Raw genomic sequence first — 27,913 nt, forward strand, 5'->3', positions numbered from 1 at the left:
AAATAGCCTTTTCTCAGTTGAATAATCTTTTGTATTTCTAAATATCGCCATAGTTTTCCATTATCTTTCTTAATAATCTACAATATTATTTACTTATGTCAAGGAAATTGCTCAGGGCACTTGTTTAGAAGGCTTATAGTATACTTGAGCCTTCAAGAGCTTCAATTAAAGTGGTAAATTATATTTATTCCTAGATAAAGCCAAGCTCCCTAACTGTGCCAATTTGTATATAAAAATGTGTATACATGTGTCTGTTCACACGCACAAATTTTTATCTGTGTTTCCAATCCTTAACAAATTTCAATATGAAATTTGTTTATTGATCCTCACAAAGGAATTGAGAAGAATTAAAAGCAATTGTATACCCTTACCCTAGAAATTAAGGCATATCTACATTTATCTAACTAGGTAGTATACAAATCAAGGTTATGTCATAGAAGCAGAACTGCTACAAATTATATAGACTGTGCAGTTTAGTATAGTTTCAACTGTATGCGATTTTGGGAGCTACTGAAGCATCTACACAAACTGTTGTTTCTGTTGTCTACTTTGATTCTGACTGGTCAGCCAGACTGGCAGTCAGGAAGGAAAACTGGATACGGATAAGAGCAAGGACCATCTTGAACCTTCAAAGATGGACGAAGACACATAGGTCAACTGAAACCTATAAGGACAAACTGGAACTTGTATCTGTCTCTGAACATATTCAGCCTCAATAATATGGATCTTCAGAAGTCAGTGCCTTTGACATGTCGTTGCATATACACTTGCGCATGAGCTAGTTTGGTGCCCTGCACAAGCCTTCAGAGTTGCTTCATTTCTGTCTTTCAAATATTGTACAAAATATTTTCCATGGCCTGTACAAAACCAGATTTATGCAAGAAAGTGTGATCTAGAGAACATACTTAAGCTTAGATAAGTTGGCCTAGTACAGAGCCACCACAGAGAGATATATAGTAGAATCCAAGTCTCCTAAGTCTTTTCTCATTCCATTTGCCAAGGTTAATGTCCAACAATGGATTGACGTACATTATTGGCCACAGAAGCAGAGCCTAGCAGGCAGACCACAAGAAATAAAAAAAATTGAATTCAGTTGGGGTGGGATAACTTCTATAGTGATATAACAAAGTCAACCACCCTTGCTCAACAAGTAGGAAGAACGAATCTTGTATTCTGGTTTATGCGCCAGGCATATTTCAGTAGAATATTAATCCTTGCTTTGACCCTCACTGCCTTTCATTGTTTATTCCATTAGTTCAATAAACTGCTCTCTTCAGGCAGTTCTTAGAAAGTAAATTACAAAAATAGTTGTGAAGAGTAATTATCTAAATGTTATCATTTGCTTTGCTTCAGAGAAATTAATTATATCCTGTATTGAGCTATTGGATTCCTGACCATATGGAAAACCAGTGTGTGGCCAGGGAATAAGATGCTATTAAATATGCCTTACTCCCTTTGATCTCCTACATTTAAGATTTGTCTACCTAATTAGCAAGGCAATAGAGAACAAATCTAAGTCATTAGGAAACAGTGCATTATAAAATGTTCTCATTTCTCCAAATTTCTTATTTTGCTCATTGCTGATTTAACATTTTTCCTAAATTTTCTCCATCTCTTAATTATCAGGGACCTGGGCCTTAGGAACCATGGCCAAGCCTAAATGTTGTGCATGACATTGCTGCCTATTTGCACTATGTGGAGCCTGGAGGAACTACACAACACGGCATGTCCTGGAGGAAAAGGAAAACAGAGTCAAGTAGTTCTTCTACATGATTCCAAGGGGCTAGAGAGAAAGTGAAAATTCAGGTTTACAGAAATGAGGTAAACACAGGAGGGTGAGAGCAGATGAAGAGATGGCGATAATGGCAGAAGTAAAATGCACATCTCAAAATCTTCCAAGCAGGCTTCATCTTCATGTATGGACAAGGAGAGCCCCTGTACCACGAACTTCTAGAAGAACTATGTAGGCTCATTAGGAAAAAAATTAGACTCAAACCCTGGAGAGACCTAGGTCTACAACAAATGCACATGATGGCAGTTATTACACCGAGCCTGAGGTTTAAAGTAGACAAAGAATCAGAGCCAAATCTTGTAGGGAATGTAAAAGCAGAGTCCAAGCCTTGGCGCTTCCTCCAGTGTACACTGAAGCTTTTAGTCCTCTCCCCTATGTACGCACTGTGACCACACATAGGCCACTCTTCCCTACTGCTATAATACTAACATTGAGTTGTTAAAACCTTACAGTACTTGATCAGTACCAAAATGTGATCGTTTTAGTATTTTTCCACCATGTCTAGTGCTACGTAATAAGCAAACAACTCAGGAAGACTATTATGCAGGAGATATTTTTCTGGTTAGTCATCACAGTGTTCAGGTTTACTGGTGGACTAGCAGTGGAGCAGCTGATGTGAATGAGGGATGCTCAGCACCTGAGCTTGGAGCTGGGGCAATATTTGCTTTTAGAATAGTGGCTGCTACTCCCCACCCAAAGCCCCAGAAGAGACCTATATTTTTCCTCTTTGATCAGCTTTTTTCCCCTCCCTAAACAAATAAGGACAAGTATGGAAAACTGGAGGATTATATCAGATCCTCTAGAGAATCTCAGGAGATTTAGGAGAAAATACAGAAAATAACACAGTATTCTAAAAACAAATAAACACACGCCCTTTCTTCTGAGGAAAGAAAAAGTTAAATTTACCCTAAAGTCACCCAAACATGTGGTGAGGATTTCATCTCATTCACTGCTAGAATTCACACATGGCTGAACTGGTAGGTGGACTGACCAAGGTCCATTTGCAAGGAGATTGAAAACTTAAGGAAACTCATCCCAAGAGAGAAAGATAAGCTGACCCAGATTCGATTTTTTAATTGCTGGAGAGGGCAGTGATAGGTTCAGTGTGATGGATAGTATTTGAATTTTCCCTGTTTCCCTTATAGCATTTTGCCTACTTTGCAGGGAGAGAGAAGGACATAATTAAACATTGAAAAGGCTGTTTCAATAAATTCCATAATGGTTTAGGACCCCTTTATCTCCATTGAGACACAGAAGGGCTTGAAAGGCTGACATCTCTTTTTATCACAGATACCCTTGAAAATGTAGCATCATGTATTCTTCAGCTTTCCAGTGACAGTAACAAGTAGAAGGTGACACCCACAAGAGTCATGGCAAGGCTACTAGAAACAGACTTATTTGTGAATACCTGGAAATTCTCCCTGGGGATACCCCAAAACACTTAATTTTGAGAAGGGCCTCAAATATTGAAATACTTTGAAATATTTGAAACATTTAAAATGTTTTCAAAGGGCCTGGGTATCTTGCATCAGAAAGTATGAGCAAGATCCAATTAAATTTGAGTTATTGTGTGACCATTTACCTAGCCGGATATTAATGAGGTTTGGGGAATTTGGGTTAATAAAAATAATTGGGAACCTTACTAGTTTTCTATGGCTGACATAACAATTATTATGAAAAAACTGGGTGGCTTAGAACAAACTAATTTTATTATTTTACCTTTTTGGAGGCTAGTTGAAAATCAAGGTATCAGCAGGGTTGGTTCCTTCTAGAGGTCCTGAGGGAGAATCTGATGGAGGCATCTTCTCTAGTTTCCGGTGGGTGCTCTAGTCTCTGTCTATGTCTCCACATGACATTTTCCTCTGTCCTCTTCTATTATAAGGACACCAGTCATTGGATTAAGGGCCCACCCTAAGTCAGTATGACCTCATGCTAACTAATTACATCTACAAAAACCCGATTTCCTAATAAGTTCACATTCTGATGTTCCAGTGAACATGAATTTTGAGAGGACACTAGATAACCCAATATAGGAACAGATCTATTAGGTTTTTCTTGTAATTACTTTTTAATAGCCTATTTTTCATAAATGAAAAGATAACACTTGCTGTATTGTTGACATATGCAAAGCAATGTTGAATTTGGAGTCAGTTATCTATGTATTATGGATAATGTATTTTGTACATAATGGACAAGATATGTTGTACATTATGGACAAAGTATCTTGTAAGATTCAATGACTTTTATCTTAAAGTTTGTCAGAATATTTATACTTTTAAAATTTCTGATTTGAACAGCAACCCTGAATCATCCAAGGGAATAAATGTCTGTTTCAAGTCACAGTTGAAACAAAACCTGCATAAATCCTCTTCGTAATTCATCTATAAAATGGATTATAGGAAATTCTACTTTTGATTAATTATTCCAAATGGCATTCCCCTGGGTGTTCATTAAGAATTCTAGAACTTAATTTATGTAGCATTCCATTCTTATGCTTAGTTTAGGATGGCTCGTGATAAATCAATTTATTAAAAAATAAAAAATTAAGGTCACATCAGACTTCAGAAGAAGGGTCTAGAGAAGCTGCCCCAATCAATAGTTTCAAAGAATGTGGCTAGGAACAGCCAACCATGACAAGCCCAGATAAAAGATAAAAGAGAGTCTGAGATTCTAAAACATCCACTTTCAGTTGGCTTAGTTTTTCTTTTATCCAATACAGGATAAAAAGGAGAAATCTGTATACAAGTAATTTATACTTCTGGTACTTTTTAAAGTTGTCTTGTAATCTCTAGCTCTAAAGGAAATGGCAACAGCCCAAAGCCATCATTGCTAGCATTCCCATTTGAAGTATGAATAACCTGTTCCATTTTCATCTCCTTGAGCTACTTTGCATTATTCACATCTTTGCTTCATACTACTTTCTATCAATTTTCTTTTGCATAATTTATCAGGAACTAAAATTAGCTGGGTTATTGGCAAATGAGATGTTGCTAGTTTTGTGTAACTATGTCTTAAATTTTTTTTCTCTAGCACAGCTTATAAATTCTCCAGTTAACATAAAAACAATATGAAGAAGGAAAAAGCCTTTAAATAAATGAGAACTGATGAGGTAATTTGGGATGCCATAAATACACGTTTTTGCTTTTTCAAACATGGTCACCACTTTTGTTTTATAGTTAGTTCTAAAGGTTTCACCTCCCTTAATTGACTGAAATCTTTGAGGCCAACAGTTGAGGCTTATTTAAATTTGGGGTCAGGTTTTGGCATTGTGCATAACATAGAAGAGCAGCATTTGAGGAGCGTTTGTTGACTCGATTGGGAAGTCATGTTAAGACCATATATTATTTTTACAGACAGGATGCCTTCTTTTTGCCCCAAAAAAGGAAGTTTGGGTTATTTTCTAGGCTTCTTCAGGGGAGCAATGGTGAAACATAAGCTCTGAGGAAGCTTTTTTAATTTTTTTCCTGAGGTCCTCTTTGGTAGTGAACCACTCCCATTAGGTGGGCCTGCCCTTTAAGAGCTCAGAAATCTGTTCTGCAGTGTCAAAGAAAGCTGATAAAGTCAATAGAGGGTTTATAATCCATCATTCTAATTCTACGTGGAGCTTTGAAGTGATTGATTGTAAATAAAGTTAATCTTATTTCATTTCTACTGTACTTAGCTTGTGTCATTGCAATAGTTATTGTATATTTAAGTGCATTATAACTTAAAAAGTCTAGTTGCTTGCAATCATTTAAACAATTACCGGTTGACCATTGTATCACAAGTTTAAATATAAATGGATAGGAATATGAATTTGCTACACAGGAAACAAAACTTTATGCTGGCAATTTCCTCTAGCAGCTACTTTTATGCCTGAAACCTGGAATAGACAACTCATTTTCTAGCATTCAAAACAAAATATCTAAGAGGAAGAACTCCTATAAACAGGGTTCTTCTATTACTGACAAGAAAAAACACTGCCTTTATTCATGATGAAAACCAAAGTCACCAGAGGGAGAAGTTGATGCTCCTGGCAGGTGAAGGAAATGTCAGTTTTAGAACTTAGTGAAGCCTGGTTTTCACATCTTTCTTTCACAGCCTCCGGCACTTTCTAAAGCAGTCTTAGGGCCAGACCACAGTCTTGATATGAAATCAGCTCCTCTAGTTTAGATCCCTCTGAGAAAGGATGCTCTATCATAAAAAGTTTATTTTTGTATATTAAAAATAAAATATTGTATTTAAGAATGCTCTAGAATTTACAATATTCCTGAAGGTCCTAGAGATGATGGCATTTAAAGCCCATTGCGCAGTACATTGCCGCTAACGTACACATTCAAATAAACTTCATGTATTACAAAATTGCTTCTCTCAAAGGCAAAATAATAGCTGTACGTACAATCTAATATTTTATTATTCATGATCTAGCAGGTGATTGTGGTTCAGCATGCTAACCATAACGTAACGATTATAATAGGTTATAGCAGTTTCCATTATAATTATTAGCAGTATTATAATGTTAGCAATGTTCTAATAGTTCAAATTAAGCTTATATTTGTAAAAGCAGTATACTTCATGAGAACATGGAATTAACTAGAACTGCCATGGTTAATGGGAATATGATGGAAAGTTGAACTTCAATATCATCTAATGCGGTATTATTACCATTAATGAAATCTAGTTCTATGCAAGAACAAATAAATGCAAAACAAGACAAACAGAAAAACCTCAGGGACAGGCCATACTTCTCTTTAACTTGCCAGTAGCACATCTAGAGGGCAAATTTTGCCAATAGGTTACTTAAAGGATAAAACTGTGTTCCATGTACCACAATTTCATAGTTATTATGATTATGTACTAAAAATTCAGTTTTTGACTTGAACTAGAGGGAAATGTATATAACCATAGTGACTAATGTAAGGAAGTAGACCATCCTTGAAATATTTACCACAGCTTCTATAATGTGGTATTTACTCTTAATTGACATCATGACAATGAATCTTTGCATTGATGTCCTAAAGTACTGACAAAATCTGCTGAATTATATGTAAGGGAGAGGTCAAGGTGCTGTTTATCATAACAAATGATAATTAGAAACAGATTCTTTAAAAACATTGAGGAATCCCAGAACTAAAATGCTCTTTGGGAAATTACCTAGCCCATCTCAAAGCATAAGGTAGCATCATAGCTAAGTATCTACCCTACTTTAGAAAGTGGATAGTCCAATAATTTCTTCATTATTCTAGTGAAATATTTAACAGCCCTTTGATCTAGGAAATTATTTCACCTAATCAAGAAACTGTAGGTCTCAGCAAAAATTCTTTTGTTTTCTATTGTTATACAATATAATAAAGAGAAAACTCTGGCATAAATAGAGAGTGAGCAAGGTTTGACTTTTCTACGTCCAAATGAAAATGAACACATGAAATATATTTGAAAGTGGCTCTGGAGGAAATAGCTTCTGGGGCTGGGCTCTTCCTTCTTTTGTTGAACCAACCCACCTTCAATGTCCAATCAATTTTCCTCCTTCAAACTTTGATCATCATTGGCAACCGAATGACCAAAATGAGTGCCCTAGGTTGGGAAAGAAGGACCATCTTTATTCAAGTACTTTTGTAAATACTTGTCTCTCTCAGCATATATCTCTTCTGGATATATTCACATTTTCTTCCTGGACAATTTTTGAGGGCATTTGATTGATTTTTTTTTCCATTACTAAAATTAGCAGCATATTCTTTTCCCCTAAACTTCCCTCCATGAGTTTAAACAGGAACTTCCAACTTGTTGTCCTAGCATTTTAATTTTTTAAATTTCAATATCTGTTTACAGTTTTTTAAAAGTAAAACCTATATTGAAATGTACACACCTTAAGTGTACAAATCTAGGAATTTTGAAAATGGCATATACCTGCGTAATTCATACTCCCACCAAAATAAATAACATTTCCATTACCTCAAAAAATCCTTTCATACTCTTCCCGCCTATTTTCTCCCCACCAAAGGCAACCACTTTTCTGATTTGTTTCACCACAGATTAGCTGTACCTGTCCTAGGGTTTTATATAAATGAAATCACACAGGATGTTGTCTTTATGTTTGACTTTTCCTTTAGCATAATGTCTATGAGAAGTTTCCTTGTGTATTCCTTTGGAGTTGAGAAGTATTCCATTGTTTGATTACATACAAATTTGATTTTAATATTGATAAATATTTATATGGTTTCTACTTGTACGGCTACTATGAATAAAGTGGCTGTAAACATTATTATACAAGTATTTACCCAGATATGTTTTTTCTTAAGTAAATGCCTAGCATGAAATTGTTGGATTATAGAATAGGTATATATTTAACTTTATACCAACTGTCAAAACTATTTTCCTTACTTCTTTTACCATTTTACTCTCTCACTACTAATATATAAGGGTCATAGTTGTTCTCCAGTCTTACTGAAGTTTGATACTGATGGCCTTTTTAACCTTAGCTATTCTAGTGGACTTGGAATGATGTCTCATGGCTTTCATATCAAATTTTCTGAAAACTAGTGAAGTATGTTTGCATATGCTTATGGTATCATCCTTTGTCATGTATCTATCCAAATCTTTTTTATCCCCACAACTATTTGAGAGGATTGAATATGCAAATTCTTTATATATTATTAAAATTGGGTTGTCTTCCTATTGAGTTGCAGGAATTATTTGTTTGTTCTGAATATAAATATTATCAGATATATTCTATATAAGTATTTGTTAAGATTCTTAAAGTTGTATTTTGATGAATAGAAGTTTAAATTTTGATTAAGCATAGCTTACCTTTTTTTTTTTTCTTCTCCGGTAATGTTTCCTAACCCCAGGCACAAGGATATTCCCCTGGTTTCTTCTATAAGCTATACATACTAGCTTTTATTTTTAGTTCTGTGATTTTTCTCAAACAAAAATTTGTGTATGGTGAAACATGGAGGTTGAGACTGTTTTGTTTTCATATGTATTCAGTTATTCAAAACCCATTTGTTGAAAATGGTTGAATTTTCACTGTATTGTTCCATTGAGTTGCTTTGGTGGCTTTATAAAAAATAAATTGGTACAATTCAAACACCCTAGACATGATGTAACGTCAAGGAAAGGAGGACTCTGAAAGGCGGAGAAAAAGTTGGATAGCCCAGAGATCTGGAGACTTGAGAAACAACATAATGAGTCTTTCAGTTTCCTTATTGTCATCCAAGTATCTGTGGACAGAACACTGTAGAAGTCTCCAAGCCTGAAAGCCAACAGGCACAGTTAAAAAAAAAAAAAAAGCTTCCAGTAAAGTCTTTCTTCCAGCCAATGGGCTGGCAAAAGGGTGGTCCAGTGATAATAAACCTTTAGTATCTACCTAACTTCAGTCAAACAAAATGAAAAAAATTCACCCCTACTTCCACAGGTTTCACGGTGGCAAAGTGGGAAGTTAACATTCCTGTCCATCTTTTAGTCCAGCAGAAGCAGGCAGTATGCTGATTCCCCTGCCAGGTAGTGGTGGCAACTTCCAACGTTGCTGGGCTGAACAAGGATGTGCTCCAGTTCTCCAACCAGGGTAGTATGGGGTGGGATATTTCATCAACAGAGATTTCACTGCCACCCAGCAGCAATAAACTTAACACCGCTAATGGGAGTAGGCAACATCAGGCTTTCTTCCCCATCCCCCTTTGGGGGCCAGGGAGAATAACTAAGATTCTGCTCCCATTCATAATCAATGAAGGTAGGAGGTGGGAGTAATTCACACTTTGTCTCTCCCCTCCTTTTCTATGGTATCAATGGGTAAAGAGTTGAAAATACATACCCAATTAGCCCTAGTGTTACACCTCCACATGAGGACTGCCTACTAAAGACAAGAAGGTAAAATAGGATCTCACAATATCCAAAATGTCTAGAATACAGTTAAGAAAATTATTACTCATACCAAAACCCAGGAGATGATTCAATTGTTGGAATTATCTGACAAGGATGTCAAAGAAGACATCATAAACAATGCTTTAAAAAGTAATCAGAAAATCTTGTGAAATGCACTCAAAAATAAAAAATTTTGCAAAAGTAATAAAATTATAAAAAAGAACCAATGGAAACTACAAACTGAGAAGTACCAACATCATTTAAAAATTTGATGAATAGTAGGATGGGAGTGACAAGAGATAAAATCAGTGAGCATGAAGACAAATGAATTTATGCAATATGAACAAGAGAGAGAAAATAGATTATTTTTTAAATGGGAGGAGGCAGAGCAAGATGGCAGAATAGAACCCCTTAGCTATTACCCTGCCCCGCCCCCCTCCCCCCTCCCCACCCCCACAGGAACACCAAATTGAACAACTATCCACAAAGGAAAGCACCTTCATAAGAACAAAAAATCAGGTGAGCAACCACAGTACCTCGTTTTAACATCACAGCCATGAAGAAGGTAGAAAAGACAGTCTTGAATTGGCTATACCACCCCTCCCCCAACCCCTGGCAGTGGCCACATGGCACAGAGAGAGAATTTACATGCTTCAGGGAGCAATGGCACAATGGTTACGGGACTTTGCATTGGAACTCACTGCTGCCAGGTGCAGTGGAAAGCAATGCAAGGCAGTATTGAGCCAGCACTGACAGAGGGAGAATTTAGAGTAGCCCCAGCCAGAGGAGAACTGTCGATCCCAGTGGTTGATATCTGAGTTCCATTTAGTCCCTACCACTGCAGGCTAAAGTGGTCTGGGGTTCTAAATAAACTTGAAAGGCAGTCTAGGCCACAAGGACTACAATTCCTGGGCCAGTCCTGGTTCTATGCTGGGCTCAAAGCTAGTGAACTTGGGATGTACATTACCTAGTAAGACACCAGTGAGGGCAGCCAAGGGAGTGCTTACATCACCCCTTCCCCAACCCCAAACAGCACAGCTCCCAGCCCCAGGAGAGACTCCTTCCCTCTGCTTGAGGGGAAAATAGGGAAGAGTAAAGAAAGAGGACTTTGTTTTGCAACTTGAATACGTAGCAGCTCAGGCACAGTAGGATAGGGAAGTAGGCAGAGTCCTGAGGCCTCCATTCCAGGCCCTAGCTCCAAGATGACATTTTCTAAACATGCCCTGGGACAGAAGGGAACCTGCTGCCTTTAAAGGAAGTACCAGTCTGCAGGATTCCTCACCTGCTGACTAAAGAGCACTTGGGTTGCTGTAGGCCTTCAGTGAGATTCAGTGCCATGCTGGTGTGACTCAGCACATTCCCAGCTGTGATGGCCACAAGGAGAGAATCTTCCACTTGAGAAAAGGAGAGGGAAGAGTAAAGGAGATTTTGTCTTGCAGCTTAGGTACCAGCTTGGCCACAGGGAAAGAGCACCAAATAGGCTGCTGGGGTCTCTGATTCCAGGCATTGGCCCCTGGATGGCTTTTCTGGACCCACCTTGGGCCAGAAGAGGGCACACCGCCTTGAACAGAGAGACCCAAGCCCAGCAGCATTTACCACAAGCTGATTGAAGAGCCCTTCACCATTGAATGAATATTGGAAGTAGCCAAGCAATACTCACCTTAGGCCTGGGGTGGTGGTGGCCACAGAGAGAGACAACTGCGGCTTCAGCAATGCAGAGGGAAGAATGAGAAGAGCTTTGTCTTATGGTTTGGGTGCTAGTTTAGCCACAGCAGAGTAGAACACCAAGTAGATTCCTAGATTCCTGAGTTCAGGCCCTGGCTCCTGGATGGTATTTCTGGACCTGCCCCAAACCAGTGGGGAGCTTGCCATTGTTGAAGGAAAGACACAAGCCTGGTTGGATTCACCAACCACTGACCGAAGAGCCTTGGGTCTTGAATAAACATTAGAGATAGCCAGGCAGCGGTCACTGTGGACTGTAGGTGTGACCCATTGTTGTGCTAGCTTCAAATCTGATTCAGGGCAGATCCAGTGGTGGTGGCCACAGGGGTGCTTGTGTTACTCCTTCCCCAGCTCCAGCTCCATGTATCAATGAACATACACAGACATCAAGTCCATCCAAGAAAGCATGATCTCACCAAATGAACTAAAGCATCAGTGACCAATTCTAAGATGACAGAGATATGTAACCCTTGAGACAGAGAATTCAAAATAGTTCTATTAATAAAGCTCAAGGAAATTCACAATAACACAAAGAAGGAACTCAGAATCCTATCAGATTAATTTAACAAAGAGATTGAAATAATTTTAAAATATCAATGAGAAATTCTGAATCTGAAACATTCAATTGACATACTGAAGAATGCAGACGCCCTCAAAATCAGAATTAAGCAGAATTAGTGACTTTGAAGACAGACTACTTGAAAATACATAGATCAGACATGAGAAAAAATAAAAAAGAATGAAGCACACCTATGATATCTAGACAATAGCCTCAAAATGGCACATTTAAGAGTTATTGGCCTTAAAGAAAAGGTAGAGAAAAAGATTAGGGTAGAAAGGCATCATCACATAGAACCTTCCAAATCTAAAAAAAAAAAATCAATATTCAAGTGTCAGAAGGTGAGAGAACACCAAGCAGATTTAATTCAAACAAGACTACCTCAAGACATTTAATATACCAAAAGGTCAAGGATAAAGGAAGAATCCTAAAAGCACCAAGAGTAAAGAAATAAATAACACACAAAGGAGCTTCAATACATCTGGCCGCAGATGTATAAAATACAACCAGAGGAAAATCACATTCACAAAAAAGAAGAGAGGAAGGAAGGAAAAAAAGACCATGAAACAACTGAAAAACAACAAAATATCACCTTATTAATCAATAATAACATAGAATTCAAATTGACTAAACTATCCAATCAAAAGATACAGAGTGCCTAAATGGGTGCAGGGGAAAGACTCAATCAGCTGCCTACAAGAAACATATTTCACTTATAAAGACACACGAAGACTGAAAATAAAGGAATGAAAAGATATTCCATGCAGTGGAAGCCAAAAAAGACCAGGAATAGCTATACTTGTGTCAGACAAAAATAGATTTCAAGACAAAAACTTTAGAAAGAAACAAAGTCATTATGTAATGACAAAGGGGTCAATTCAGCAAAAGGATATAAAAATTGTAAATAGATATGTGACCAACACTGGAGTACCCAGCTATATAAAGAAAATAATATTAGACCTACATACAATAACTGGAGACTTCAACACCCCACTTTCAGCATAGGACAGATCATACAGGCAGAAAATCAACCAAGAAACATTGGACTAAATCTGCACTATAGACCAAATAGGCCTAATAGTTACAGAACATTTTATTCAACAGCTGCAAAATACACATTCTTCTCCTCAGTACATTGATCATTCTCAAGGATAGACCATGTTAGTTCACAAGTCTTAAAATACTTGAAAAACATTGAAATCATCTCAACTATCCTCTTTGACCACAATGGAATAAAACTAGAAATCATTAACAAGAGGAATTTTGTAACCTATACAAACAAATGGAAATTAAATAATATGCTCCTGAATGACCAGTGGGTCAATGAAGACATTAAGAAGGAAATCGAAAAATTTTCCGATACAAATTAAAATAGAAACACAACATATCAAAACCTATGGGAAATAGAAAAATCAGTACTTAGAGGAAAGTTTATAGCAATAAGTGCCTACATCAGAAAATTAGGAAAACTTTAAATGGATAAGCTAATAATATATCTTAAAGACCTAAAAAAGCAAGAGCTTGCCAAACCCAAAATTAGTAGAAGAAGTAATGAAGATCAGAGCAGAAATAAATTGAAACAAAAAATACAAAAGATAAATGAAGCAAAAGGTTTTTTTTCTTTTTTTTTTGAAAAGGTAAACAAAATTGACAAACCTTTAGTCAGGCCAAGGAAAAGAGAGAGAAGATCCAAATAAATAAAAACAGAGATGAAAAAGGAGACATTACAACTGATACCACATAAATTCAAAGGACCATTAGTGGCCACTATGAGGAACTGTATGCCAAAAATGGGAAAATCTAGAAGAAATTGATACATTTATAGACACCTACAACCTACCAAGATTGAACCATGAAGAAATCCAAGACTTGAACAGCACAATAACAGTAATGAGATCAAAGCCTTAACAAAACATCTCCCAGCACAGAAAACTCTGGGACCTGATGGCCTCACTGCTAAATTCTATCAAACATTTAAAGAACTAATGCCAATCCTACTCAAACTATTCCAAAAAACAGAGGAAGAGGGAATACTTCCAAACTCATTCACAAAGTCAGTATTTCCTGGATACCAAAACCAGACAAGGACAGAACAACAACAACAACAACAACAACAAAGTAAGAGAAAAGAAAAATACAGGCTGATATTCCTGATGAACATTGAAGCAAAAATCCTTGAAAAAATACTAGCAAACTGAATTCAACAATACATTAAAAGGATCATTTATCATGACCAGGTGGTATTTATCACAGGGATGCAAGGATGGTTCAACATCCTGGGGCTCCATGGGGATGGATCCCTCTTGGCTTGGTGCTATACTTGTGATAGTGAGTTATTTTGAGATCTAATTGTTTAAAACTATGTGGCTCCCCACACCTCTCTGTTGCTCCTGCTCTTGCCATGTAATGTGTCTGCTCCTGCTTCACATTCTGCCATGAATAAAAGCTCCCTGAGTTCTCCACAGAAGCTGAGCAAATGCTGGCACCATGCTTACACAGCATGGTGTTAATTAAGCCTCTTTTCTTTATAAATTAACCAGTCTCAGATATTCATTCAAAGCAATGCAAGAATGGTCTAACACAGAAAGTAATCCCATTTAGCTACAAATAAAATAAAATACCTAGGAATAAACTTAATCAAAGAAGTGAAAGATCTCTGCAATAAAAACTATAAAACATTAATACAAGAAATTGAAGAGGACATGAAAAAGGAAAGTTATTCTATGCTCATGGATTACTAGAAATAATATTGTTAAAATGCTCATACTACTCAAAGCAGTCTGCAGAGATTCAATGCAAACCCTATCAAAATACCAATTACATTCTTCACAGAAATAAAAACATAATTCTAAAATTTATATGACACCACAACAGTCCCAGAATAGCCAAAGCTATCCTGAGCAAAAAGAACAAAACTGGAGGAATCACATAACTTGACTTCAAATTATAGTAAAGCTAAGGTAACCAAAACAGCATGGTACTAGCATGAAAGCAGACACATAGACCAATATAACAGAACAAAGAACCCAAAAACAAATTTATACATCTACAGTGAACTCATTTTCAACAAAGTTGCCAAGAACATACATTGGGTAAAAGAGAGTCTCTTCAACCAGTGGTGCTGAGAAAACTGGATATCCACAGGGAGAGATAGGAAACTAGATCCCCATCTCTTGCCATATACCAAAATCAAATCAAAATTGATTTAACACTTAAATCTAAGACCTCAATCTGTGAAAATACTAAAAGAAAACATTTGGGGGAAACTCTCCAGGACATTGATCTGCAAAAGATTTCTTCAGTAATACTCCACAAGCATAAGCAAAAGCAAAAAATGGACAAACAGGATCACAAAAAGTTAGAAACCTTCTGCACAGCAAAGAAAACAATCAACAAAGTGAAAAGACAACTCGTAGAATGGCAGAAAATATTTACAAACTATCCAACTGACAAGAGACTAATCCAGAATATATAGGGAGCTCAAACTTAAAAATTTCTGACAATCCAATTTAAAAATGGCAAAAGATCTGAACAGACATTTCTCAAAAGCCAACATACAAATGGCAAACTGGTTTATGAAAAAAGGTGCTCAACATCACTGATCAGAGAAATGCAAATCAAAGCTACAATGATATATTATCTCACCCCGGTTTAAATAGCTTTTATCCAAAAGACTGGCAATAACAAATGCTGGTGAACATGGGGAGAAAAGGAACCGCAGTACACTGTGGGTGGGAATGTAATTAGTACAACCACTATGGAGAACAGTTTGGAGGTTTCTCAAAAAACTAAAGAAAGAGCTACTGTATGATCCAGAAATCCCACTAGTGGTTATATACCTAAAAGAGAGAAAATCAGTGCATTGGACCATATCTGCACTTTCATGTTGTTGCAGCACTGTTTACAATAGCTAAGATTTGGAGGCAACCTAAATGTTCATCGACAGATAAATATAGCACTGTTCACAATAGCAAAGATATGGGATCAACCTAAATGCCCATCAATGATGGACTGGATAAAGAAAATGTGGTACATATATACCATGGAATACTATGCAGCCATAAAAAAGAATGAGATCATTTCCCTTGTAGAAACATGGATGAATCTGGAGTCCATTATCCTTAGCAAACTAAAACAGGAACAGAAAACCAAACACCCCATGTTCTCACTTATAAATGGGAGCTAAATGATGACAACACTTGGGCACATAGAGGGGAACAACACACACTGGGACCTTTTGGAGAGTGGATGGTGGCAGGAGGGAGAGGATCAGGAAAAATAACTAATGGGTACTAGGCTTAATACCTGGGTGATAAAATAATCTGTACAACAAACCCCCATGACACAAGTTTACCTATGAAACAAACCTGCACTTGTACCCCTGAACTTAAAAGTTAAAAAAATGTGCATATATACAATGAACAACTATTCAGCCAAAATGAATGAGATCCTGTCATTTCCAATAGCATGAAAGGAACTGAAAGACATTAAGTGAAGTAAGTCAGGCGCAGAAAGACAAACTTTGCATGTTCTCACGTATTCGTGAGAGCTAAAAAATTAAAACAATTGAAATCATGCAGATAGAGAGTAGAATTATGGTTACCAGAGGCTGGGAAGGGTAGTTGGGGGGGACAGGGGGGGAAGTGGGTATCATTAATGGGTACAAAAATATAGTTAGAATGAATAAGACCTACTATTTGATAGCACAACAGGGTGATTACAGTTAACAATAATTTACTGTACATTTTAAAATAACCAAAGAGTATAAGTGGAAAGTTTGTAACACAAAGAAATGATAAATGCTTGAAGTCATAGACATCCCATTTACATTGATGTGATTATTACACATTGCATGCCTGTATCAAAATATCTCATATACTCCATAAATATGTACACCTATTATGTACCTATAAAAAAAACAGAGTCTCAGGGACCTTTGGAACCATAATAACAGAGCTAATATTTGTATCATTGTAGTTCTAGACGAAGAGAGATTTGAACTGAAAAAGTACTAAAAGAAATATGGCTAAAAACTTTCCAAGTTTCACAAAAGACATAAATCTACAGATCCAAGAAGCTCAACTAACCTCAAATAGGGTAAACTCAAATAAATCCACAATTATATGTCCAGGGAAATATCCTTCAGGATTCAAAGGGAAAATAAAGATATTCTCAGGTGAATCTATAACCCCATTCTAATCACAACATAAACATTAGACAAATCCCAATTGAGGGACACTGGAAAATACCTAATCAGTACTCCTCAAAACTGTTGAAGTCATCAAAAACAAGGAAAGTCTAAGAAACTACCATAGTCAAGAGGACCCTAAGAAGACAGATAATGACAAAGCGTATTGTAGAAACTTCAGTTGGATCCTGAAATAGATAAAAGGCATAAAGTAAAAGCTAAGTAAATATACACTTAATTAATATCACTATCAGCTTATTGATTGTGAAAAATATACCATACTAAAGTAAGATGTTTATAATAGCAGAAACTGAGTGTGAGATATATGGGAACTGTCTTGCTATCTCTGCAACTTTTCTATGAATCTAAAACTTTTATAAAGTAAGAATTTTAAAATAACCCTAAAATGTAAAGAAATCCCACAACTCAATACTAAAAAGCTACTAATCCAATTCAAATGGGCAAAATTTTTGAACATACCTTCAACAAAGAAGTTCAGATAGCAAATAAGTACATGCAAAGATAACATCATTAACTATCAGGGAAAAGGACATTATAACTAGAATATGTATAGACTAGAATGGCTGTGCTCAAGAAGGCTGACAATGCCTAGTATTGGCAGGAATGTGGAACTGCCTGCAGTAGCAGACTATCTGCTACTGTCTGATGGGAAATGCAAAATGGTACGGCTACTTTGCAAAATATTTTGGCCGATTTTGTGAAGTAAAATATACATTTACCATATGACCCAGGAATCCCACTCCTAGATATTTTTCTGATAGCAATTAAAATAGTTCTGCTAAAATACTTGTACAAATATGTCCAAGGCTATTTTATTCAGAATAGTCCAAAATTAAAAAGATCCCTAATATCTATTGACTGGCTAAAGGAAGAGTAAATTGTCTCATATACAAACAATATATTACTACTTAATCGATTTTGATGGCCTTTAAAATTTTTATTTGGAATTTTTGTGGATACACAGTAGGCATATATATTTCTGGAGCACGTTTTGATATATGCATGCAATGCATAATAATTACATCATTGAAAATGGGGTATCCATCCTCTCAAGCATTTATCTTTTGTGATGGCTTTATAATGTGCCAACTTGGCTGTGTAAGAATTTCCTTTTCTTATATGTTTCTAGTTAGTATGTACTACTTTTAATGTTCTTATTTGCCATCTGTGTATACTCTTGGATGAAGTGTCTTTTCAAGCCTTTTGTCTATTTTTAAATTGAGTTATTTCTTACTGTTGAGATTTGAGAATTATTTATATATTCTTAATATATTCTAGATACAAATGTTTTGCTGGATACGTCTTGCAAATGTTTTCCCCAGTCTGAAGGTTGTCTTTCTAGTCACTTATCAGTATATTTCACAGAGCAAAAATTTTAATTGCAATGCAACCCAATGTGTTACTTTTTAAAATTCCATAGACTCTGCTTTTGATATCATGTCTGAGAACTCTTGTCCTAAATTCTAGCGATGGGATTTCTTCTGTATTTTTTTTCAAATTTTATTATAGTTTTATATTTTACATTTAGTTCTATGATCAATTTTGACTTTTCCTTTTGTATAGGGATTAGGTTTGAATCAAGATTATTGCATATTAATCTCAAATTTTTCTAACATTGCTTGTTGAAAAGACCATCTATTTTCTACAGTATTCCCTTTTCACCTTTGTAAAAAAAAATTGCCAAATGAAATTCTTCTGAATTGTACACTTTAAAATCATTAAAGTGGGAAATTTTATGTGAAAATAAACCTGATCACATTTGTGAGGATCTATTTATGAACATCACGCTCATTAGAACAGATATGTTCCATTGATCTGTGTCTACTCCTTCACCAGTACCAAATTGTCTTACCGTTTTTCAGTCTTCAAATGATTAGTGTGACACATCTAACTTTATTTTTGAGAACTGTTTCAGTTTTCTAATTTCTTTACCTTGCTCTATTAACTTTACAACCATCTTATATGGTACACATCAATAAAAATTCCTGTTGGGATTTTGCCAATCTGTCAGTTAGTATCACAAAAATTAATGTCTTAACTATTTTGAGTATTTCAGTCAAAGGCATGACATGAATTCCTATTTACTTAGATCTTTTTTTATTTCTTTCCTCAGCATTTTATAGTACTTTGTGTAGAGAACCTGCAGATTTATTAGATTTATACCTGTGTATTTCAATTTTTGTAGCATTATAAATATTTTTTTAAAAATTTCTGTTTCTATTTGTTCATTGCTAGTACATAGAAATATGATTGATATTTGTGTGTTGATCTTGTACCTTGTAACCTACTTAAGGTCATTTATTAGTTTTAGGAACTTTTTTCTAGATTACATGGACATTTCCACTTAGATCATCATGGAATCTGTGCATAGGGATAGTTATATTTTTTTCTTTCCAATACCTATGCCTTTTATCAGGGCCAGTCATTGCTGCTCACATTTACTATCTGCTACTGTCTGATGGGAACAGCCCAGCATCCAAATTCAAGTTAAAAAATATTTTCAGCACTATCACCCCACTTCTCATTCAGCTGTCTCCAAAGGTAGAATTTGAATGCTTCCTACCTGAATTTCTCTTATGCTTAATGGTACTGTTTGAGAACTACCTTTTCTTCCCTGCAGAAGCAGCCACACGGTTCATATCGTATCCCAATGATCTTTCTTTCTTTGAAAGTTTATATGAGGATGACTGCTGTGATTGGAATGCTTGTGTTCCATCAAAATTCATATGTTGAAATCCCAACCCTAAGGTGATGATATTAGGAGGTGAGATATTTGGAAGGTGATTAGGACATAAAGGCTCCTCCCTCACCCATGGGATTAGTGATGTTATAAAACATGATGCTTGAGAAAGACCCTCACCATGAGAGGACACAGCAAGAAGGGGCCATCTATGAACCAGGAAGCAGACCCTCACCCAGACACTGAATCTGCCTTTACGTATGATTTCCCAGCCTTCAGAATTGCGAGAAATAAATTTCTGTTATTTATGAGCCACCCAGTTTATGGTATTTTGTTAAAGCAGCCCAAACAGACTAAGACAATGACATTTAAAAATTTATCTATGAAGATTCTAGTTCTTTTCTTCCAGGATGACTTGGAGGCCAAGTGGCTTGAGATGATGCTAGAGATGACCATACTCACTGGTTTGAAAGAGTTGGTTGTTAGATCCCTCCCTACTGTATTCACCAACTTGACATTGCCTCTTCTACTGCCTTTGAAACTGATTTAAGCTAGATGATTAATACCGGAGTTTTGAAAGATCCCACTTGGTTAATTGGATTAATATAGCCCACCCTATGTTAATTATTTTTTGTCTACATGTACATCAAATCCTGAAAATGACATGTTAAAATCACAATTTATACTAATAAATGTGTTGGAGTCTCACTTTGTTTTTTTTTTTAATATAGTGTTATTTGGTATATAAACATTTCTCTTAGGTGTTCTGAATAGCCCATATATTTTATTATTCAACATCTTCTGTCTTATTTGTTAATCTAATCTAACATATTTGCACTCCTTTTTTCATCTTAACATTTCCTAGCACATCTTTGCTCCCTCTTACACTTTCTACATCTATAATCTCAAATGACAAATGGTAATAAATGTGTTAATTACAGCAAATTCAATTGCAATGCTGGGGGACTGCTGATAGGAGACAAATAGACTGTGGGAAGATTTCCTCAGAAAAGTATCTTAATCATAGTAACCCTGTATGTTTACCAAACTAGTTAACCAAAGACAATTCATTCACTGATTTGCTCGTTTATTCTTTTAATAAATGTCTGTTGACTGTCTCATACATTCCAGGGACCATTCAATTGTCAGGAATATAGCCGGGAACAAAAGAAAAAATACCTGCCTTCACAGATCATAAATTCTGGAGGAACAGATCAATAAATAACAAATGAATTTACACTATAAAATCAGGTAATGGTCACACTATGAAGAAGTAATAGAGTTAAGGGTGCAGATAATTACATGGGGTGGAGGAGAGACTATTTTATATAGGCATATCCAGGAAAGAATTCTCTGAAAATATGATATTTGAGCAGATACTTGAATGAAATGAAGAATCGAGCCATGTGAAGAATCAGGGGATAAGCATCCCAAGGAGACAAAGGAATATGTGTTTTGTAGTAGAGACGGGGTTTCACTATGTTGGCCAGGATGATCTGGATCCCTTGACTTCGTGATTCACCGGTCTCGGCCTCCCAAAGTGCAAGGATTACAGGCATGAACCACTGCACAAAGGCTCGTTTCTACTAAAAATACAAAAATTAGTTGGGCATGGTGGAATGCGCCGGTAGACCCAGCTGCTTGGGAGGCTGAGGCAGGAGAGTCACTTGAACCTGGAAGCCGGAGCTTGCAGTGAGACGAGATCGTGCCACTGCACTCCAGCCTAGCGACAGAGCAAGACTGTGTCAAAACAAAACAAAACAAAACAAAACAAAAAACAGAAAAACCACTGTGCTTGGAGCAGAGCAGGAGGCATGAGGGAAGAAGTGAACTCGAGAAAAACCTGATCATTCAGTGCCTCATAGGCAAGGTAATGACTGGATCTTTCTAAAGTATGCATCCATGGGCACATTTTAAGTAATAAAGTAATTTGGTAGGATTAAGGTTTTTAGTGGCTATTAATGCTGCATGGAGAACAGAGTATATAGAGACAAAAGTGAAGACAGGAAGTCAATTTAGGAGAGAGACCATATTTGAAAGTAACAATAATGATAAAAATACATGTCAAGCATGCACACGTGCTTTGTTTACATTTTCCTATTTAATTCTCATTACAATGCTGCAAGGTATTACTCCAGTCTTACAGACAAGGAGAATGAAGCAGAGGCTAAATAAATTGCATGAGGTCACACACCTAGGAAGTGGTGGACCTGGGGTTTAAGTCACGTGTGAGAGTGATCTCACAAACTATATACTGCCCTATGCACTTTGCCTTTAGGTCAATTACACAAGCATTGCCATTAGTGCACTTCCCAATTTTATGTATTTCTCATTTGCTGTATGATATTCATTTAGGTATCTTATTTCCTCACTGATTTCTTTCAAAGGAAGGAGATCTATCTAACCAAATTAACATTTTGTGGCTATTTGAAATTCTAAATATTTGCTGGAAGGAGAGAGGCCAAGTATAAAATCTTTAATTAGAACAGATATATACTACATTCTTCCAAGACTGTGTGGTATCTAATGAAGTACACGATATAATCCATGAGAAGTCATGAGTGACTTTTAGGGTCTTCATGATAAATGGCAAATCAGCAGCATTTTTAGTCTCAATTTTTATCTTATCTGAATTACTAATTAAAACCAGAAAGGGTGTCTATATTTCTGTGATGATGCATAACAAATGAAGACAAGTAGTTTTGCATTTGTCTTTTAGGAACAAGTGCACCATTATAGGAAAAAACAGATTAGCATCCTTCTTGGCATATTCCACAACGATCCTATTTATATGAAAGAGCTGCAAATGCACAATATGTACAGAGCATTAGTTTGGCAAGATCAACCCTGTGCTCTGGTTTATGGCTGTGATTCAAACTTCCTTATTGTTTCCATAGTTTTGGAATCACTCTTTAACAGTCTTTTATGAAATATTTGCCTTTTTTTGTTCAAAGCTTTTTCCAACACCCCTAAGAAATTATCAGCAGGAGCAGGAAGCCTACTTTTCGGAGAACTATTAACTACATCAAGAGTTAGCTGATGAAAAAGACCACACAGTGGTCTAAGTCTTGCTTGTATTGAGGCTTCTTAAAGGTTCAATAAAAATAAACAGTTATATTTTACTAGATTCAGTGTAGAGTTTTTCTCATGAACTATATGTGATTATCAAATATATATATACATATACATACATACATACATACATACATTTACAGCATGGGTTAAGGATACAGTTTGCTTTCTCACATACACCTATGTAGAGACAAATCTGACAATTAGAAGGGTCTCTGTTAAGCATCATAAGGATGATACAAATTTGTATCAGACATGGAACCTTCCACATACATTTTGAGAGTAGGTGAAACATAACAGAGCCAGTTCTGTAGCAAAAGTTATGTGAGTAATTCAAAAATGCTATGCAAAGACGAAAAATAAAAGCACTTTTGGCCTGTATAATGATACAGCTACACAGTAATGTAATAGAAAAGTAAGAGCTAAAGTAATCAAGAACAATAAACAGTAACACAAAGACGAAAAATTAACTTGGAGAATTAGGAAAGTTAATTTAAAAAAAGAGAACTTACAAGACACATATAGAGAACGTTCTTTTATTCATAAAAAGAAAATCATGAAAATTATCTGATATCAGTAGGAAAAACTAGAATTGTACCTCACAGTGACAACATAAGAACTTACGTACTGTATTAGGAATATAGGTAGAAATTTTTATCTTTTGAGTAAAAATAAATGATGTAAAATTTTAGAAGGAACATTGTCTTTCTGCCTCCATCTCTCCAGGCACACATTGTGAAGGAATTTGCTTTAGGCTTGAGATGGAGAAAAGGTAAGTTCTTAAAAGTTTTTGGTCGCCATTCTAACTCGTGTGAGATGGTATCTCATTGTGGTTTTGATTTGCATTTCTCTGATGGCCAGTGATGATGAGCATTTTTTCATGTGTCTGTTGGCTGCATAAATGTCTTCTTTTGAGAAGTGTCTGTGCATATCCTTTGCCCACTTGTTGATGGGGTTGTTTGTTTTTTCATGTAAATTTGTTTGAGTTCTTTGTAGATTCTGGATATTAGCCCTTTGTCAGATAAGTAGATTGCAAAAATTTTCTCCCATTCTGTAGGTTGCCTGTTCACCCTGATGGTAGTTTCTTTTGCTGTGCAGAAGCTCTTTAGTTTCATTAGATCCCATTTGTCAATTTTGGCTTTTGTTGCCATTGCTTTTGGTGTTTTAGGTATGAAGTCCTTGCCCATGCCTACGTCCTGAATGGTATTGCCTAGGTTTTCTTCTGGATTTTTATTGTTTTAGGTCTAACATTTAAGTCTTGAATCCATCTTGAATTAATTTTTGTATAAGGTGTAAGGAAGGGATCCAGTTTCAGCTTTCTACATATGGCTAGCCATTTTTCCCAGCACCATTTGTTAAACAGGGAATCATTTCCCCATTGCTTGTTTCTGTCAGGTTTATCAAAGATCAGATAGTTGTAGGTGTGTAGTATTATTTCTGAGGGCTCTGCTCTGTTCCATTCGTCTATATCTCTGTTTTGGTATCAGTGCCATGCTGTTCTGGTTACTGTAGCCTTGTAGTATAGTTTGAAGTCAGGTAGCGTGATGCCTCCAGCTTTGTTCTTTTGGCTTAGGATTGACTTGGCAATGTGGGCTCTTTTTTGGTTCCATATGAACTTTCAAGTAGTTTTTTCCAATTCTGTGAAGAAAGTCATTGGTAGCTTGATGGGGATGGCATTAAATCTATAATTAAAAGTCAGAAAACAACAGGTGCTGGAGAGGATGTGGAGAAATAGGAACACTTTTACACTGTTGGTGGGACTGTAAACTGGTTCAACCATTGTGGAAGGCAGTGTGGCAATTCCTCAGGGATCTAGAACTAGAAATACCATTTGACCCAGCCATCCCATTACTGGGTATATACCCAAAGGATTATAAATCATGCTGCTATAAAGACACATGCACACGTATGTTTACTGTGGCACTATTCATAATAGCAAAGACTTGGAACCAACCCAAATGTCCAACAATGATAAACTGGATTAAGAAAATGTGGCACATATACACCATGGAATACTATGCAGCCATAAAAAATGATGAGTTCATGTCCTTTGTATGGACATGGATGAAGCTGGAAACCATCATTCTCAGCAAACTATCGCAAGGATAAAAAACCAAACACTGCATGTTCTCACTCATAGGTGGGAATTGAACAATGAGAACACTTGGATACAGGAAGGGGGACATCACACACCAGGGCCTGTTGTTGGGTGGAGGGAGGGGGGAGGGATAGCATTAGGAGATATACGTAATGTAAATGACGAGTTAATGGGTGCAGCACACCGACATGGCACATGTATACATATGTAACCTGCACGTTGTGCACATGTACCCTAGAACTTAAAGTATGATAAAAAAAATACATATACATATATATATATAAGGTTTTGGACAATGAGTAAATGACTGGTAATGAATAAATGGTGACAATATAAGTTATATTAATTTAAATAATAATGAATAGTATGTTACTTAAAGCATCCAAGTAGAACTTAAATGACCTTATCTCAGAGGTGTTGTAGAGATAATTCCTTTTTTAAAGTAAAAAAAATTGGCATAAGTGGATTACTTCTAAGCTTCATCTCAAATCTGAGATATTTGTGTATAATGTTTAATTTACTTTGGGCTATTGATTTTCCTGATACTATTCCTTTTTTGTTATAAACATCTTATCTATTTTTGTTTCTTGTAAGTATCAGATGCGAAATCTATCATTGCATCTGTATCTATCACTGCCTATTTACTGTAGCGAAAATTTATAACCAAGGAAACACAGAGTGAAAAACAAAGAGATAACATCTCATTAAATATGCAACTTATATCAAAAGTTTTATGCTATATTTGTTCTTATTACAGAATTAAAGTATGTTCATAGTAGGACATTTACAAGATTCAAATAAAATATAAATCACCCTGTGGGCCAAGGAAAGGAAACATTTTTTTCCCTTCCCTTCTCACTTTCCAGAACAGAGGATTAATATTATAGGCTATATGCTGGAATGCTGATTTTTAGGGCATATTTTCTAGCGCCAGAATCACTGCATTTTAAAAGGTGAGAAACTGGAGGTGGTTTTCTTCTCACTTCCACATAAGTGGCTGAAGTTGTAATTGGATCCAGGCCTTCTAAGAGGCCCAACCTGCTCCCTCCTATCTTCTTTTCTGCCGCCAGAATATAGGAGGGCCCAAGATGCAGTCTGGGAGTGGAGGAAGTGAGGGGCTCAGTGAGCAGTGAGTTTAGAAGAGATCCTTTACATCTGTATCCTAGGGCACGAGCCTACTAGGATTTCAGACACACAGACTAATAACATTTTTTTTGTTTGTTTCTTGGAGGACTTGGGTAGAAGAAAGGCTGACATATGGGACAGGCATACAGTATTACTTGATCAAATATAATCTACTAGCACTATAATCTCTGATTTTCAACAATTCCCTCTACCCAGAGATAAAAAAAAATAATAATAATCACTTTAATTCCAAGCCTTTATGTCTTCTTTTCCTACTAATGGGTCCAGGAGGGTTTTGTCATTATTAATGTAATCTTCTGAAGTACACATTATAAAGTCTATATTTTAATATAACAATTACCTTCCATGACATTAAATATATTTTATAACATTTAAAAGTTTGCTTGCATCTATATTTAATTATGGGACACTTGGGTGTCCAATATTGTTAGTGCCCATCCAACAGCCATTCTCTCTCCTTTTCCTGCTAATTTAATCATGATTTTATGCTTAGTCCGTAGGAAAATATTAAAAACTTCTCCAAATCAATCGTGAAAATTCTATTTTTCCAGGTACCTACTTTCCCAGACTTCTTGCAGCTGGAATTTGCCATGTGACCCACTTTTGGCAATTGAGAGGTAAGGGCAAGTTGGCTAGGATAGGAGGATTTCAGAGGAATGTCACTCCTCCCCAGGATGAATGGAGAACTCCATTTACCGTCTTCTTGTTTTTGTTTTCCCAGCCATGTTTTTTGGATCTATGGCTGTAACTTTATGACCCAGAGAAGTGAAACTAAGGAAATGCCATCAAATGAAGATGACAGAGAAGGAGGCTAGAAAGAGAGTGGTTCCTCTATAAGATCACAGAGCCACTGAAGCAAACCTGGAATAGGCTACCTTGAGACTATATAATAGAGTTTTCTGTGCCTTGCAGCTAAATAAAACCTATGTTTCAAACCTTCTCCTCTTATGAGCAGAACTTTTATGAACATTTATATACTGGTGTCTTTATTCATATCTGTGATTATGTCTTTATGATGAACTCCTAAAGACGGAATTACCAATTCACAGGAGATGCAAAACACTAAGAAAGACTTTTGGTACACACTGTCAAATTGCCCTCAAGAAAGATCACACAAATTCAGGATTCAATAAACTCTATAGAAACTCTTAAAAATGTAACTGTACCAAAAAAGTTGATTTTCCTTAAGGAGAGCCTACATCTCTGCAACTTTTTAGAAAGCCCAGCAAAACTCCAAGAGAAGACAAAATAAATAAAGTCTGGGAAACATAGTAAAATATATAGAATGACATCTTCAATCTGTAAATGCATAAATACATAAAGAAATCATCTAAGTTTCCAGACTTATGGATACCTGGTAGAACTATCAACTGACAAGGCTGGCTGAGTTTCAGATTTTGAATATCTCAATTAGCCTGTGCAGGATCAGTCACTTTGGAGCATAGCATAGCTCTGTGGATAATGTGCTTGTCCCCTGAAGACTGTCACAAGAGAGCCTGAAAAAAGAAAACTGCCCCTGGAATTCTATTCTCAGACACGTAGTGCTGAGTTTGTGACTTAAAATCCTTACTTCCCCATCTGCCCAGTCTGTTTTCCCTAATAAAGGTCATTTCAAAGAGTTATAAAGGCAAACATCAGCAGTAGCATATTAAATGCAGTGAAATGGTAGTGAAACATACGGCAGGCTGATTAATGCAATATAGCTCAAATTTATGACACAATAGAACCCCATTATTGGGTTAGTTACCTAAAAGGTGAAAGAAAGGTCAAAGGTATAGAATGTCCTTTGGAGAAGT

This window comes from Pan troglodytes, chromosome 15 (assembly GCF_028858775.2).
Source record: "Pan troglodytes isolate AG18354 chromosome 15, NHGRI_mPanTro3-v2.0_pri, whole genome shotgun sequence".
In the NCBI taxonomy this organism is placed as follows: Eukaryota; Metazoa; Chordata; class Mammalia; order Primates; family Hominidae; genus Pan; species Pan troglodytes.